Raw genomic sequence first — 16,734 nt, 5'->3', positions numbered from 1 at the left:
GGTTATGGGGATAAAGCCAGGGATGCAGTCATGAATTGGACAGCTCTTTCAAGGAGTTGGCACAGGTGTGGCGGGCCGAATAGCCTCCTCTTAGATGGAAAAATCTAATATTGAAGAGAGATGGGGTAATTTGACTGAGGCAACAGACAGCCATGGAATTTGAGTAATAAAGCTAAACCCTAGAATGAGTCACTGATGGAGCAAATTAAAACACACACACAATGGATGTGTAAATTTTAGGTTCAACCATACATGCCAATCATGGGACATAAACAACCAGAACGTTCTAGATAGCAGTGAAAACCTGCAAGTCATTTTGGTTCGATATTCTGATTGTGAACAACCCTTGCACCTTCTACATGCAATATTGACACTTCAAGCTGCGCTGTCACTCAAAACCCAGTGCCGGCAGGGCAAGGGTTAAATCTGCCAACATCTCACCTGCTTCCAATTCATTTTAACTCTATCCTTGTATTTAAAACGCTCATAAATTACTCCAAACCCTTTTAGACAAACTGTTCTACACAGCCTTACATTTCAAAACCAGCTGAATCCGAGGCTCACTTCAAAGAGGTTTGAGCCAGAACTGTATCCAGGGAGAGGGAATGAAAGAACAATGTGGGAACTTGGGAAAAGTTGTCCATTGGCCAGCAAATTGCTGAAGACTCCAGGCTCTGAGGACTATGCTCCATGCACACTGCTGTGGGCAAACATCTGAGAGAAAATTCCCAGGGACATTAAAAGGAAATAGTGTTCTTTACATTCATTGTCTTCTGTTAATTAGCTTAAAAATTATATTGGAAATTGGGAAGGGGGTGGATGTGTGGATCAGGCTGACCTTGAATAATAATCTAATCAGGGAGTGAAGGGTATCCAGCACAGTGAGTGGCAATAGGAAGGGAAGGAGTTAGAGCAAGTGAGGGTGAACATATTGGATGACCAAAAGTGAGGGGGTGTTAGGAATATGCAGTTATAAACTCGGAATAACCCACCCAACATTTACAACCTTGAGCCAAAGTGGGTGGGGCCAATGATGGATACAATGTAGCTGTTCAATATTCCCAGTTTCTGGTGGGAAGATCAGGTCTTCAGGAAAAATAATTCCTTATTCCAATCCTGTACCGCAAAACAGCTATTGTAGAAAAATGTGTGAATCAGAAACTAAGGTAGAGACTGTAGGAAACAAGAGAGCACATTTCACAACCTCAGGGTGTTCCAAAGGGCATTAATGAAGTTAATGAGTATTTCTGAACAGCAGCCACTGCCAGAACACTGAAAGGCCAACAGTCGATTCATGCACAGTAAGATCTCACAAACAACGATGGGTTAATTTGATCTTTAATGATGTTATTTAAATAGTCATTGGCCAGAACACACAGAAAATTGACATTAGGAGCAGGAATTGGCCATTCAGCCCGTCGAGTCTGCTCCAGGAAGAAAACGAGGGAGACAATTCTCTTCAAATGATGATTATGGGATTTCCTAGACCTGCCTGAAAACTGTACTGAGAGTTACGTGGCTGTAAGAGCCATCTCATCAATGGAAAGGCATCTGTGGCAGCGCAGCAGCCCCTCAGTGCCGAAGCTATCCTGCCTGGGTTCTCACTGGAGTCTCAGGGCTGAGGGGTTACTCTGTGCATCTGAATGTGCTGACCTCAAAGCCTGAGTTGGCACCTTCTGAACAGGGTCCTGCCGTGATACTGGGTGGGGGAGTGGCTGTGTGAGTGCTGTACTCCAGGAAGGGGGGGGGCTGCTGTTTGCCTACCACTCACCTGGTGTTGTTACCCTTTTTAAAGTTTGCAGTGAGATTGCTGGACGGACTAAAGATATTGTTACAAAACTGACTGATGGAGTTAGTGTTACTGACTGATAAATATTAGCCAATCCAAAATGAATGAAATATTTTATTGGTCACTTTTTTTGTTGTTATCGCAATCTCCATTTCCTATCCTTACACCACAGTCTAATGTATCTGGCATTATCATGTCTGATTCAGCTGAAATTCTATCCATCAAATGTGACAGTAAGTCAAGTTTTGTTTTTTCACTCTTCATTCATGCGACATGGGTGTGTGTGTGTGCGTGCGTGCGTGCGTGTGTGTGTGTGTGTGTGTGTGTGTGTGTGTGTGTGTGTGTGTGTGTGTGCGCGCGTCTGTGTGTGCGCGCGTCTGTGTGTGCATGTGCATCCGCGTGCATGTCTGTGGGTACGTCTGTGTGTTTATGTGTGTGTGTGGATCCATGTGTGTGTCCATGTGTATGTGTGTGTATGTGTGTGTGTGTGTTTCCGTGTGTGTGTGTGTGTATCCGTGTGTGTGCACGCGTGTGTATCCATGTATGTGTGTGTGCGCGTGTGTCTCTGTGTGTGTGTGTATCCGTGTATTTGTGTATGTGCGTGTGTGCGTGTGTATCTATATGTGTGTGTGTATGCGTGCGCATATGTGTGTGTGAGTGTATGTGTATGTGATGTATGTGTTTGTGTATGTGTGTGCGCGTGTGTATCCATGTGTGTGTGTTTATCCATGTGTGCATGTATGAGTGTGTGTGTGCTTATCTGTGTGTGCACGCATGTGTATCCATGTGTGTGTGTATGCATGTGTGTGCGTGTGTGTGTATGTGTGTGTGTGTGTGTGCGTGTGTATCTGTGTGTGTGTGTTTGTGTGTCTGTGTATGTATGTGTGTGTCTGTGCACGTGTGTCTCTGTGTATGTGTGTGTGTGTGTCTGTGTGTGTGTGTGTGTGTATGTCTATGTGTGTGTGTGTGTGTCTATGTGTGTGTGTGTGTGTCTGTGTGTGTGTGTATGTCTATGTGTGTGTGTGTGTGTGTGTGTGTGTGTCTGTGTGTGTGTGTGTGTGTGTGTGTGTGTGTGTGTGTGTGTGTGTGTGGTCAAACACAGACAACGTACCGCTGTGTTTTTAAGAAGGTAGCTCATGAACATCAGGCCAATGAGAGGTGGACAATAAATGCTAGCCTGGCTAGGATCTCAGGAAAAAAGTTTTTAAAAAATTGATTTCTTCTTCATTTTTTAACTGAAATGCCTCTCTGCATCTCACTGATGTCTGATGAACAAGCTTTGACATTTAGCCTCACCGTTTTCTCCCTTATCAATTAACATTCTTTGCTGAACTCTCTCAAAGGAAGATCCACATCTTACTGGCACCTTCCCATTCCTCATTCCTCCCCTTTCTCCCAGGAACTCTTTCCTGGAGCTCGGGCTGGTTAGGGCTTTCCCTTTAATTCTATAAGGAGCCCACTGCTCACTGCTCACTGCTGACACTGTTGGTGCACTTTCAGAAACTGGTGCTTCCTTCTCCATCACATTCTGAGCTGAGTGCTAATGCCTAGAACAGGCCATTCAGCCCATCATGCCTGTTCGATCTCTTCAGCAGAGCTTGCCATTCCTCCAAATGAAGTTATTTCTCCAAAATTTATCAAGAGCCTTCTAGTACAGTATACCAGCCAGTTGTAATAGCACAAGCATTAAGGAAAGTTGTCAGAGGGGTACCAGGAATCTCCTTTACTAACCTGAATATTGAAGAGGAAAGGAGTTACACACACAGAAGAAACCCCAGTTAAACTGACCAGTGTCTCAGGCTGGTCTGACCCACCCTGTATACCTTGAAATCAATTGTCTTTTTTTTGTATACCTTGAAATGGAGCTCCAGTACCACCACTGAGAAGTACAATGGGTAGTTTCATGGCTTTTTTTTCCACTCTGAGTAGGTTTGACAATCTTTGAAAATAAGAGTTGGAGCCGTAAACTGCAAATCGAGTCACGCTATCAACATCGCAAAAGAAGGAGAAAGATGTTGGCGATTCAAGGTAAATGGTGGTGAAACTTTGTTGTCCCCTGTCCCAGTGAGAACGTCCCTTTTCTTCTTCAAAATGGTGACTAGAAGATGATCTCACTCCAGCAAGCTCAGGACTAAGATCAGGACAATACTCCCAGTGTGGTACTGATAGAGTATTGTGTTGGAGGGCCATACCAAGTCTTCTGGATGAGCATGCGCTCCTAATGAAGAGTTACTATCTCTATCCCCTTTAGGTTCAGGTTTGTACAGGGACTGCTCTGTGCAGTGTGGGACAGGAAACTCACTTCCTAGTCTAACTAGAAGAGGTTCTTTTAGTTAACCAGGCCGTGTTTCTTCCACATTAGCAAAACTAATTACAGATAGCATTAGTAACATAGACGTATTACGAGGTCATAAGGAGGACCTGAATGATCAGTCTCACACCTTCAAGATCCAAAATAATTCTCCACACAAGTCCATATGACATTATTGTAGTGTTTGGTGCCTGTAACATGCCTCAGCGTTAATCCTTTCAGGCCTGTAGACAATGTGCTGCATTGTCATGGTGCCATCTTTCGAATGAAATATGAACCCAAGGCCCCATCAACTCTGCTCGTATGAGCAGATACGAACTGACAGTGTTACTTTGAAGAGCAGCAGGGGAAATTTGACCTCCTCTCCCCCAGTTCTGTCTGATATTTACCACCCAATCGACATCACTTAAGGCCACTAACCTGGTCATTATCAGACTGAGGTTTGCCAGCAGCTGCCGTACCTCCTACTTTACTGCGGTGACTACATTTCAAAAGTACTTCATCAGTCGTCATGTCGCTTTTAGAATATCCTGAGGTGATGCAAGGTGCCACCTAAGTGCAAGTCCTTTTACTTCTGAGCAGTGGCCAGTATTGTAACCTAACACACAGGGCTCCAACAGCACAGCATTCTGATTGGTAGCCCTGGGGATGGGTTGAAGTTTGAGGAATGGCGATTGAACTTATGATGTTCAGACTCATGAAGTGAGGGCACTACTCACAAGAAATAGGAGCTGGAGTAACCCACATGGCACACAAAGCCATGTTCCACTCAGTATCATGATGGCTGACCTAAGGTTTCCACCCTACTTTCCCATCCAATCCCCGTATCGCCTCAACTTCCGAACAGGACAAACCTCTAGCAATATCCGCAAACACATTCAACGATGGAACATCCACAACTCTCCAGGACAGAGATTCCTAAAGATTCACAAACCTTTAGAGTGAACTAATTTCTTCACCTCTTGGGCATTCAGGTGGATAGACCTTTAAAATGTCACTAAACGGGTACAAAAAATGTCAAGAAAGCTCATGGAATGCTGGCGCTTATGTCTAGAGGACTGGAGTACAAGGATGCCGAAGTTATACCGCGGTTATACAAAGACCCCAGTTGGAGTTCTGTGAGCAGATCTGGGCCTGAGGAAGAGACCTTAGTCAGGATATATTGTCCTAGGAGGGAGTATAACACATTGAATGGAACAGAATTAAATTAGCTTTATTGTCACATGCACGCAAATCAGCACAGTGAAAAGCTAACAAGTCATTACTTATGGCACTATCTTAGGTACAAAGGTACCTAAGTACAGCTTCTTCACTTACAAGTTCTTAGAAAATAGGGAAATAAAAATGTAGGTTGACAATAATACCTGGACTTCAGGGGTTAAGTTCTGAGGAGGGATTACACAAATTAGGCCAAAATTCTCTAGAACTTAGAAGGTTAAGGGATGATCTGATCAAAGTCTCCAAGATATTAACAGGAAAAGACAGGGTTGATAGATAAAGGTAAACTATTCCCACTGGTTGGGGATTCTAGAACTATGGCCATAGTGTAAGAATCAGGACCAGACCGTTCGGGAGTGGGAGAGATTTGGAACTCTCTCTACAAATGGCAGTGGATGCTGGATCAGATGTTCATTCTGAATCTGAGTTAGGAAATTTTTTAGTTAACCATGCTAATAAGAGATATGGTCCAGAGGCAGGTATATGGAGTTAGGCCACAAATCAGCGGTGATTTCATTGCATGGTGGAACAGGCTGAAGGAGCTAACTCCTGTTCCTTTCTCAGTCCTAAATGAACAACTTCTTACCCTGAGAGCAGGCTCCTGCACTTAGGTTCCCCACCAGAAAATACAATTTCTCAAAATCTGCCTACCCTGTCAAACATAGAACATAGAACATTACAGCACAGTACAAGCCCTTCGGCCCTCGATGTTGTGCCGACCTGTCATACCAATCTCAAGCCCATCTAACCTACACTATTCCATGTACATCCATATGCTTGTCCAATGACGACTTAAATGTACCTAAAGTTGGCGAATCTACTAGGCTATTAAATGCCTATTTTTCTCTTTGAAAAAAAATCCAAACCAAACTGCCTATAGTTATCATAACCCCCAACAATGCACAGTTATCATTCCACAGTACATCATAGCAAGAATATAACAGACTGGGGGAGACATACAATGGGTAGCATGCCTGGGGTGCAGTCCATCATATCTACACCCCTGTCCCGCCACAACTTTAGCTTCAACAGGAGAAGGCCCACCTACCCAAACCCTTGCAGAGTTTTCCCTGTTTCAATGTGATCTCCTGTTCCATCTTATACCCTGAACAAAGGGATAAAGGGAAAAGCAGTTTTAAAACACAATGTGTTAACTCACTATATTAAACGGGAGTAACACAGCAGTGTTGGAAATTGGTACAGAATGAACCTGACTCCACAAGGAGAGGGAAGGAGTTAATGCTTTCGGATTGCCTGTTGGTAACCAAGCCTTGGCTAAACAGTAACTCTTGGTAACCACCTTCACACATAAATGTTTAACAACTTCTCAATTACATCAGGCTTTCAGAAAGTATAAAGATCAATAATTCATACATTTCATAATCTATTTTACTGTCAGGACAAAATCTGAACTATCAATAGGGGTGCACAGAGTAAATTCAGAGTTATCCACAAATGGTTTGTTCTGTTCTTCAAGGGCTGATATTTTTGAGTGTGGGACAGTGGGAGGATTCGAACAGGGAAGACTGGGAGTGCTACATACATATAGAATCAGCCAGCAAAGATGCTCATTATGCCTGTCCAGACTACTAGAAAGAGCATTTTTGAACTTTCTTTAATCTTCACCCATGGAGCTTGAGCATTGTTGGCAAGACCAGCAGTTACATAGAGATGGTGTTAAGCTGTCTTCTTCACATTCTATCAGTGAAGAATTATGGAGTTACTCCAGCACAGAGGGAGGCCATTAAGTCCATCATGTCACCTCTTCCAATGAACATTCAACCCAAAATGATTCTCCCGTCTTCTCCCCATGTCCCTTCACATTCTTCCTTTTGAAGTAGCATCCAATTCCCCTTTCAATACTTTGCTTGAATCTGCCTACAGCAAACCCTCAGGCTGCACATTCAAAATTCGCTGTGTGAGGAACTTTATCCTCGCATCACTTTTGCTTCTTTTGCCAATTGCTCTAAATCTGTGCCCTCTCATTCTCATTATGATTGCATGTAGAAATAGATTCTCCCTGTCTGCTCTGCCCAGGCCCCTCATGATTTTGAAAACCTCTATCAAACCTCGTCTCATCCTTCCCATCTGCACAGAAAATGGCCCACAACTTCTCCAGTCTATCCTGATAACTGAATGCCATATCCCTACAACCATTCTCATAAACCTCTGCTGAACTGTCTCCAATACATTCACATCCTGCCTAAAGTGTGACACTTAGAACGATACATAACACTCCATCTGAGGTCTAAATAGTGCCCTTTATAAGTTCATCATAACATTGTTACTCTACTTTCTATGGTCCTCATAATAAGGCACAAGATGCTATAGGTTTTGATCATCTCTCTCAACCCCTTCTGCTGCTTTCAATGAATAGATTTAGTGAACGTAAGCTGTACCTGGTAATGTCAGTGGTTTCCTTCCATAAAGGACATTAGACTTTTCCAAATATAGTCTGAGTTCCCTCAGCCCCTGCAACCACTTCAGAACCATGCCCCTTGTTTTATACAGACATGCTTCTGCCCAAAATGAATCACTTCACACACCTCCGCATCTCTCACCTATCTACCTGCTCCAACAACTTCTCTTTGTCTGTTTGACCTCTAGACAGCACCTCTACAAGCCTCACTCCAGCAAAATAACACAAACCATTGACCAGGACAAACTGTTTCCTGTCACTCTGCCAATTTTGGATACTCTATTTGTGGCCAATAGAATGTTGGCCCTGTTTCAAGGGGTTTGCAGTATAAAAGCAGGGAACGGTAACTGTACGAAGTGTTGATGAGACCACATCTGGAGTAATGTAGGCAGTTTTGGTCCACTTACATCATTTCTTTGGAGTAAGTTCAGAGAAGGTTCACAAGGATGATCCCTGGTATGGAGCGATGGCCTTATGAGCAAAGGTCAGACAGGTTATGACTCTACTCCCCAGAGTTTAGAAGAATGAGAGGTGATCTCATTGAATCACAGAGGATTCTTAAGGGGCTTAACAGGGTCAATGCTGAGAGGATATTTACCCTCACAGGAGAGTCTAGTACCAGAGCGCACAGTCTCAGAATAAAGAGGCACCAATTTAACACTGAGATGAGGAGGAATTTCTTCTCTCAGAAGGTTGAGAAATCTTTGGAACTCCTTGCCACAGAGAGCTGTTGGGGCAGAGCCCTTGTGTGTCTTTCAGGTTGAGAGAGAGAGATTCTTGATCAGTTGGGGAATTAAGGGTTCCAGGGAAAGGGCAGGAAAGTGGATGTGAGGAATGTTAGATCAGCCTTGAGCCTAATATATAGCAGAACAAGCTTGAGGGGCCTACTGCTGTTCCTATTTCTTTCCATCCTCATCTGTTGATCCAGCTTTCCCTTTAAATGCAGCCATGCTAAACACTTCAAACATGTTCATTGATTGTAGTCATATTAAACTCAAAACATTAACTCTGTTTTTCTCTCTGTACATTGTGCCAGACTTGCTGAGTTTCTCCAGCAATTTCTGTGTTTGTTGCTTCTAATGATAGCTAGTTTCACATTCCCACCATTCTGGGGTAAAGAAATTTCCTCCCGAATTCTTCTGTGACTGGCTTTTGTCGAAAGCTTCACAGTTAGCTCTTTCTCCGTTCTTTCTCTGGGTTTATGCGTTGAATTATTTTAGGGTTCTCTATAAGATCACCTTCCCAGCTATCTCTACACTAGAGTGAAGGGAAGGCAATTGCTGGGCTGTTAACCATAGGACCCAGATAATGCTCTGGGGACCCAGTTTTGAATCCCATCATGGCAAATGGTGGAATTGGAATTCAATAAATATCTGGAATTAAGAGTCCAATAATGACCATGAGTTTATTGCTGATCGTTCAGAAAAACCCGTCTGGTTCATTAATGACCTTCAGGGAAGGAAACTGCCATCCCTACCTGGTCTGGCCTACATGTGTTTGACTCTTAACTGCCCTCTGGGCAATTAGGGATGGATAATAAATGCTGCCCTAGCCAGAGACACCCACATCCTGTGAATGAATAAAGAAAATCCCAGTCTATTCATCTTTCCTGACTTACGTTGAAGGGGTCAGAAACAGGTCTAGCAGTGACTGGGTGGGGGAGCTGATGGAAGGGAGTTGCTGATAAGAGTGACTGTCAGACGCCATATTGCACCAGGGAGCAGGGCCAGTCTGCCCTTCACTCACAGATACATGACAGATGGGCAGAAGCGATAGGAAATGGAGTTCCTAAGGAGGGAGGGTGCACTGAGGCATCGTGCTCCACTTTCCTGCTGCTTCCATGACTGTGATACAGCGGAGGTAGCAGGTGAGAGGTTTATAACCATCAGGAAAGGCTGCACAGGCCAGGACCCCCTCTCCAAAAAGCGATGGCTAATGGGGTGACCAGAGGGAGCCCAGAGAGTAGTGGGAATATGAACTCACTGCCACAGCAGGTAGCTGAGGTGATTAGAATGTCACATCTAAAGGGAAGCTGGATAAATACTGGAGCAGTGAAAGAACACATGATGTTGCTGGTGTGAGGGGTGAAGGAGAGTGAAAGGAGATTGCTGTAGAGCAGAAACACTGGGCCAAATGAAGAGAACAAAGTGTGGAGCTGGATGAACACAGCAGGCCAAGCAGCATCTCAGGAGCACAAAAACTGACGTATCGGGCCTAGACCCTTCATCAGACCCTTCCCCTCTGATGAAACGTCCGCCCGAAACGTCAGCTTTTGTGCTCCTGAGATGCTGCTTGGCCTGCTGTGTTCATCCAGCTCCACACTTTGTTCTCTTGGATTCTCCAGCATCTGCAGTTCCCATTATCGCTTATCACACTGGGGCAAAAGGCTTGTTTTTGTAAACTTAAGTCCAAAATTACTCCTGATGCTAACTATAATGCTCAACTTTCATTGTCATGACTTGAATTAAGGCCCCATCTTATCTGTTATCCTTTTATTCACCTCAACAGTGGAGAGATGGAGCAAAGTTTCACAGATTTGTCTTGATCATCTACCGCACTGTGGGATTCCCAACTGGTTAGTCCCTGGGGATTTTATTTCTTCAAGTGCCCAATGCTCATTGACTCAAAACTTCAAGTGAAATCACACAAGGATTAATAGAAAGTGAACCTTGGCCCCCCCGCCCCTTTCCCCCACCCCACCGCCCTCCACCTCCCCAAACTGGGGGCAGAAACACTCTGGCCCTTTTGAAGGTTCCTATGCAATCAGCCCCTAAATTTATTATGTTATTTTTTTTTCACTGTTCAGGTCTGCTATAATAAAAATTTCTGTCGACGTATGAAGTCGACTTAATTTATAATGCAGTAATACCATGATTAAAAATTAATCATCATTATATAAAGATCACAGTTGATATCTCTGGCAGCAATGAGAGGTTTATGCCCCTGGAATTCCATGGTGAATATTTACTGGACCCAGCCAGACTCTCTGGTGACACCAATCCCTTAATTATCTCGTACTATGACCGGGAACAAGTGTTGCTCTTCACTAAAAATGCAGCACGATCGATGGCCTACAAAGGCAGAATTGTCCTGGGTACATACAGGGCTCTGGTGTGGAAAAACAGCATGTCAATGTTTATTCTCCCTTGTTAAAAAAAATGCACAGTTCAGGCCCTGTTGTTACAAAAGGATATGACCCTGGAGAAGATGCATCTGTCAGAACGATAGCACTTAAAGGTAATAACTACCAGGAAAAAGCAAACAGGCAGGGACTCTTTTCTTGTGAAGAGTAATGGCTGAGGGGTGACTGAACTCAGCTGAATGTATGTGCCATCTGTGGGTGGGAGAAGCCAGGAGATTAGGGCACTCAGTCACTGTTGGGGAAAACACCTCAAGTCCACGCATTCCCCTTGTCACTGCCTGGTTTCACAGAGTCCCACAAGTATTACAAAAGAGGCCATTCAGCTCATCATGCCCACATGGGCTCTATTACCTAGTGCCAAGCTCCTGAGTTTCTCTGTTTACCCGCACCTCATTTCTGTCCAAATAACCATCCAATGCCCTCATGAATGTCTCAATTGAACCTGCCTCCACATTTCCAGGCTGTGCATTTTAGGACCCTAACTACTCGCTGGGTGGAAAGGTTTTGTCTCACTCACCCTTGCAATCATTTTAATCCCTCTTAATACTTGTCCCTTTAATGTGATTCTCTTTATCTACTCTGTGGAGCCCGCTCGTGAATTTGAAAATCTCAACCAAATCTCCTCTCAGCCTTTGTCTCTCCAATGCAAACAGTCTGAACATCTTCAATCTCTCCTTAGCACTGAAGTTTCTCATTCCTTCTGTACTGTCTCCAATGATTTCATATCTTTCTTATTATGTGACATCCACAAGTGTACACAATCCTCCAGCTGAGGTCTGGCTTGTACAAGTTCAGCATCACCCCCTTGCTCTTGTATGTTCCCTTTTAATAAAGGTGAGGACACTGTGCTTTATGACCTGTGCTCTCCATCGATCCTGAAACCCTCAACGATCCGCTTACACTTACATCAAAGTTCTTGTGCTCCTTCACCCATTTAAGTATTGTACCGTCTATTTTACTTTGTTTGTCAATGTTCTTCTGACCAAGGTGCATTACCTCACACTACTCTGTATTGAACCCCATGTGTCACCAATCCTACCACTCCACCAACTTGTCAATGTCCTTTTGAAGCTCTGCACTGCCCTCCTCATTGTGAACTGCTCTTCCAAGTACACTGTCATTTACTGGTGATGGTGGAAGGCTTCAAGTCTGTTGTCCAGTCATGGCCCAGTCAAGGCCATTTTCCTTATATTTCTTCAAGGGATAAGGGTGTTACAGGCTAGGGCTGCAAATATCACCCAGAGTCTCTAAAAAGGATGTGCTAGAATATCTACAAATACATAATGTAACCAGGCAGAGACAACATGGCATCGCCAAGGGGAAATCGTGACAAAAAATTTATTACAGTTCTTTCGAGAGGTAAGAAGCAGGAGAGATAAGGGGAATCAGTAGATGTAATATAGTTAGTTTTCCAAAAGGCATCTATTGCACATAAATCTACTTAATAAGGTAAGGGCTAAGGTTAGGTGTTGAGGGAAGTATGAGAGCACGGATTGACTAACTCATAGAAGGCAGAGATGAGATAAACGGGACATAAACAGGGGGATGAGGGGGGGGCAGCCTGCTTGTCAGTGAAGGTGTCCTTGCTCAGGATGACCTGGGATTTTCCCATTAAGCCTGTTGAGGGGCTAAAGGTAATGCCTCATCGTGCCACGTACACTCCTGCTTCGATCAGCATCTGTATCAACTGCAGTTCTCTCTAGATTAGCATCAGTGAGAAACTCCACGAAAACAGAAAGGGAGGGGGAGAAAAGAACGGTGAAAGGGATGAGACAGAAAATGTTGGAAGAGAAATAGTGTGAAACGATGAAAGAAGAAGAGAGTGAATGAAGAGGGGATGAGAAATCTATGTTTACTGAGCACCTTTCACCAAGTTTGTGCTTGTGAAGCACTTCACAACCAATGAGGAGGCTGAGCTGATCATGACTGTTGAGTGTTGGCACTAAATATGCCTGCGCTTGGCACAAAGGACAGTGCTGAGGAGAGGTCAACAGGTGCTGTGCCCAGAGACAGAAAGGATAGACCACCCTCGCAATGGTCCTTTCCGCACAATGATATCAGGGGGTAGAGGGGAAGAGGTTGGAGGTGACCCCTTATCCTTCAGTCTGTCTTCTCTCCTTCTTCACATACCCACCAACTCCTCCTCCCTGCGAGCTTGGTGCTCCATCTCTGGCCCTGCTGTTAGCTTGTACACAGATCTGAAAGGACCCTGGGAGGCCTGCCGACTATGCGGCCCATGTACAAACTGCACAGTGTGTGTGGCCACAATTATTCTGGATCTGAATGAGAGGGTCAGCTGCCAACAGGGTTCTTGGCTCAAGTATTGACTATTTACCATTGGGATTAGGAACCAGTTTAATGACTGCATACTCCTTTTAAAGTGATTACTTTTAAAGCAACAAACTATTAATTCCAAATGGCTAATCTATAATGTTTCCTAGCGATTACAGGAACTTGTTCCCTTTTTTAAATCCCTTAAAGCGATTACTAATTGCTGCTGTGGTTGGTCATGCATACTGTGTCCAAATTACTCATACTCCTCGTTCCACCGGCTACAAGGCGATGCCAAGGAAATGAAAGTGAGATGTGACAGTCACTTTCCACCTACATTCCTCAAATCCTTCAACAAACCTCTTCATTGAATCCATCTGCACACTCCTGAGCCTCACATTCCACAAAGCAATGGTTAAAAGTTTTGGGGCCATCAATCAAAGCATATTCTTCATACAATTCAATTAAAATGCTATTAAGTTGTAATCATTGTGAGATCTTACACTGAATATCTGACCAATAGAAAAGTGCACTGAGAAAATCATAAATCGACCCCCATACATAACAAGTTAACTATGGTTCCGACTAAGCCAGTGCTCAGGGAGCACCACACTGTCGGAGGGTCAGTGCTGAGAGAGTGGGCACTGTCGGAGGGTCAGTGCTGAGGGAGCGCAGCACTGTTGGAGGGTCAGTGCTGAGGGAGTGGGCACTGTCGGAGGGTCAGTGCTGAGGGAGTGGGCACTGTCGGAGGGTCAGTGTTGAGGGAGCGCCGCACTGTCGGAGGGTCAGCGCTGAGGGAGCGGGCACTGTCGGAGGGTGAGTACTGAGGGAGCGCCGCACTGTTGGAGGGTCAGTGCTGAGGGAGCGCCGCACTGTCGGAGGGTCAGTGCTGAGGGAGCGCCGCACTGTCGGAGGGTCAGTGCTGAGGGAGCGCCGCACTGTCAGAGGGTCAGTGCTGAGGGAGTGGGCACTGTCGGAGGGTCAGTGTTGAGGGAGCGCCGCACTGTCGGAGGTTCAGTGCTGAGGGAGTGCCGCATTGTCGGAGGGTGAGTGCTGAGGGAGTGCCGCACTGTCGGAGGGTCAGTGCTGAGGGAGCGCCGCACTGTCAGAGGGTCAGTGCTGAGGGAGTGGGCACTGTCGGAGGGTCAGTGTTGAGGGAGCGCCGCACTGTCGGAGGTTCAGTGCTGAGGGAGTGCCGCACTGTCGGAGGGTCAGTGCTGAGGGAGTGCCGCACTGTCGGAGGGTCAGTGCTGAGGGAGCACCGCACTGTCGGAGGGTCAGTGCTGAGGGAGTGCCACACTGTCGGAGGGTCGGTGCTGAGGGAGCGCCGCACTGTCGGAGGGTCAGTGGTGAGGGAGTGCTGCACTGTCGGAGGGTCAGTGGTGAGGGATGGACAAATAAAAGCAATGTTTAGGGTCAGGGGAGAACAGGCATGAGAATAGCACAAAATCATAATGGTCACTCAGGGGGCCAGTACAGGGAGGGTGGGCTAAAGGGCCTCCTGCATTGGCACAATTCTGCAGTTTATCCGCTAAAGTGACCGCAAGCTTCAGATGCAAGAATGTGCATTTCTGGGAGAACTAAACGACAGGCCAGGATCCAATCTGTGAGTATGTCTTGTGACCGATCCGCTTGGATGGGCACAGGCGAATTATTCGAGAACCCGTAAATGAGGAAGTTAAAATTCAGCATTGCCTTTATTAGAACAGTTCCCGTGACATAGAACATAGAACATAGAACATAGAACAGTACAGCACAGAACAGGCCCTTCAGCCCACAATGTTGTGCCGACCATTGATCCTCATGTATGCACCCTCAAATTTCTGTGACCATTTGCATGTCCAGCAGACTCTTAAATGACCCCAATGACCTTGCTTCCACAACTGCTGCTGGCAACGCATTCCATGCTCTCACAACTCTCTGTGTAAAGAACCCGCCTCTGACATCCCCTCTATACTTTCCTCCAACCAGCTTAAAACTATGACCCCTCATGTTAGCCATTTCTGCCCTGGGAAATAGCCTCTGGCTATCAACTCTGTCTATGCCTCTCATTATCTTGTATACCTCAATTAGGTCCCCTCTCCTCGATCTGCAAACCTTTCTCCAGAAGCTGCTGAACGGAATGCGTCGGTGGCAGGGGGAGCATTTAACTGAAAGGAGGAAGAGAGGTGATTTTCTGTGCTGTTCTCCTTTCAGGGAATGTTAGGGAAGACTGTGATGATCAAGAATGAAGAAGGCAAATATCAGCTAAAGTGTGCAGAGCTGAATTCTTCAGTTCACACTCCCATCAAAATCACTAATGGCTGAGTGAGAGAGTCTGTTCTGGAGTATGTTTGCTGAAACTCACTGATCTACAGAAGACCAAAGGGTGAGGAGACCATGAATGTGACTCCTGAGCATTGCACATGGTGTTTTGATCACCAACCACAGGCAATGGCCGGCATGGAAACCAGCCATTCAGGCCACCTGATCCAAGCTACTATCCCACACTCCCTCCTACAGGATCCTTCTCTCACCCCCTTTCTGCCCCACACTGACAGCATGTCCTGTCAGCCCCGTCCTTGTGCTCAACATCTATCCAATTCATCAGATCCACATTCTCACCACTCCCCCAATTCCCGACGGAATTTATTTTAGTGGCTATGTTCTATTTGTGATCCAAGGATTGGAGGCCTCACAACTGGAAACATTTTCTGTATTCCCATCAAATCCTCTCATGGTTCTGAAGATCTCTGCCAAGTTCCTCCACTGCCTTTCTCGGAAATCTGAAATCCAAATGTTTGAGACCCACTGCAAGTTAGACACTGAGCAGGCAGTTCAAATGGTGCTTATGTCATTTGTGTGATTCATACCCTGGCCCTCCAGTGGAGAGTGGAAACTTGTACATTTTAAGCACCACAGCTATCTTTGTAATCTCCAGTCCCATATATGTCCAAGATTTCTGCACTCCTCCAGTTAGGCCTCTTGCACATCCCTCGTATTCACTGAGCTACCATTGACAGGCCATGCTTTCGGTTCCCAAAGCTGTCGGCTCAGGAACTCGCTCCCTAAATGCCTCCCCCCTCCTCCTGAGGGTTTCCTCTTCAACCAAGTGTGATGTGGGGGAGCCGGTGTTGGACTGGGGTGGACAAGGTCCGAAGTCACATGACACCAGGTTATTGTCCAACAGATTTATCCAAAATCACAGGCTTTCAGAATCTTGCTCCTCCGTCAGGTGGAGTGTCATCACACTGCGCTCGGAAATATTGTGATTTTCTCGTGATTGTGATATTGTGATATTTTCTTGTGATATTGTGATTTTATTGCAATAAACCTGTTGGACTATGACCTGGTGTCGTGTGACTTCTGACTTTGGTCAACTATGATCATCTGTCATGATATTCTCTTATGCAGCTTGTATTGAAATTTTATTGACATATCATTCTTGTGAGGAGCCTGGGGATGTTTCTCAGCATAAAAGTGTTACCTAAAGATAGTCAGGGTACTGTGTGGGGTGGCTGACTTTTCTTCGCTGGCTAGGCAGCATTTATTGCCCATCCATAATTGCCCAGAGGGCAGTTAAGATTCAACCACATTGCTGTGGG

The 16,734-nt window shown here is 45.4% G+C and overlaps 1 protein-coding gene across 3 annotated transcripts in view; it reads right to left on the bottom strand.

The window, feature by feature from the left end:
• Window positions 1-16,734, bottom strand: part of LOC125450951 (electrogenic sodium bicarbonate cotransporter 1-like) — a 223,375-nt gene that overhangs the window by 171,071 nt on the left and 35,570 nt on the right. The window lies entirely within an intron of this gene.

Source organism: Stegostoma tigrinum, chromosome 1 (assembly GCF_030684315.1).
Source record: "Stegostoma tigrinum isolate sSteTig4 chromosome 1, sSteTig4.hap1, whole genome shotgun sequence".
Taxonomy (NCBI): Eukaryota; Metazoa; Chordata; class Chondrichthyes; order Orectolobiformes; family Stegostomatidae; genus Stegostoma; species Stegostoma tigrinum.
This window is presented reverse-complemented; position numbering and strand designations above follow the sequence as displayed.